This window comes from Halyomorpha halys, unplaced genomic scaffold (genome assembly GCF_000696795.3).
Source record: "Halyomorpha halys isolate HHAL.00 unplaced genomic scaffold, Hhal_1.1 Scaffold839.1, whole genome shotgun sequence".
Classification (NCBI taxonomy): domain Eukaryota; kingdom Metazoa; phylum Arthropoda; class Insecta; order Hemiptera; family Pentatomidae; genus Halyomorpha; species Halyomorpha halys.
The window spans coordinates 52,912-54,726 of record NW_027110645.1 but is presented as its reverse complement, the minus strand read 5'-3'; positions in this window follow the sequence as shown (position 1 = coordinate 54,726).

Here is a 1,815-nt window from a genome sequence, read left to right as displayed (position 1 = left end):
AATTAAGGACGTTTTATAATTTATGGAATAAGTACAAAAATATGAAGAAGACTACCAAATAAAAATTTTCCCTTTGAGAACTCTTAAGTGAATTTTGAGTTATTATTTAAGAGACTGCTCAAAGAATCTAGTGTTAAATCCAAATAGACATCGAATAGTTTCATATTACTACAAAAACTAATTTGTAAATGTTATTTTACTATAGTTTCACTGAATTCCCTATGGTACGTATAGCAAAATTTTGGTATTTGAGTTTTCGACGGGAAGAAACGTTATGTGCTCCTCGGGGTATAAATAACCAAGTCTCGAATGATGGTCTGTGTGTGTGTGAACAGCCTAATTCAAAAAGTCTTACGAAACTGAAATCACATATTTAGAGTAGGTGTATACCTGGAATGTTATAGCAACTTTTTTTCAAGTTCCACTTAATATAATCGATTTTACACTTTTCTGGTCTAAATGGCCTCTTATTTTACTTATACCCAATATTTTATTTGAACTCTTTTGTTTCATTATCTGTTTATGTTTTCTATTGTTGGCCTCGCCAAATAAATGTTTATAACCGGGCTAGTTTTTTTTTGTTCTTTAAAAAATACTAAGTTGATTGAGGTGGCTTAAACCTAATTTTGGTCCTTCGGGCCGGATAGAGCCATTTATCTGGATATTGGTTCGTTATAATTTATTAGTTATTTTAATATAAGTAATGGGACCTAAAGTGAATAAAGCTTTCTTTAAAAAAAAAAACAAGTTGATTGAGGTGGCTTAACAGAGTTCTTCTAGTGATTCATAAATAGCTCGCTAGTACAACTCTCCCTATCGGTACTACTGTACCTACGGTCCTGCACGGATGAGCAATCACTGCATTACAAAGGCCTAGTAAGGATACCACGCAGGCACTGCCCGGCCGACGCTGAGCTCTAGAACAATAGACAACAAGAGACTGTTTACACTTCCCATAGGCTGTTTACAGAGGGTGGGTGCGCTGTGTCAACTGTACACAGCATCTATTTCTGTACACAGGCTGTCGACTGCTGCGGCTCGAGTATTGAGGGGATCAGTGCTACTGTTTATAGACACCGCTCTGATAGGGGCGAGGATTCGAAAGGGGGGGAGTTTGCATTATATAAATATAATAAGTCAACATGTATGAAACCATGCCGCTAAAATATTAACAGACAAACTTCAGCATATTAAATCTGTGGGAAACATATTTTTTATCAATGATGGTTTAGTTTTGAACAATGATCAGGATCATAGATTGTTTAGTTTTAAGTCACAGTGTTTTTTTTTTTAAATATTTATTTATTGCTATTTATAACTTTACATTCATATACAAACGTCCAGTAAATTTGATTTTAGTTTATAACGGAGTAATATAGGCGTGTAAAGAGACAAGGCATTGGTAGCATTAAAATGACGTTTTTACTTTAGCAGGTCTCGTGACCATCTTCTTTTCAGGCGCCTCCGAGGTTTGTCAGGAATGACAGAGGAAGCAAAGTTAGAAACTAGCGGGTTTGGGTGGTTAGGGAGTTTACAATGGAAGGAATGGTATCTGGTTCGGGATAGAATAGTGGTTTTAAAACTAAAACTGTTAAATCCAACTCGAATCGACGTAGTATTTTAGAAGGAAAGCTTAAAAGTACAACAAAAAAAAATAACTGATCTGCACATAAACAATTATTTGGGCGAAGATAACAATAAAATATAAACCTAAAATCAAAATTTGGCCAGAACCAGATACCGTTCCTTCCATAATAAACTTCTCAACCACTCAAATCCACTTGTCACTAACCTGGCTTCTCCTTCATAACCTAA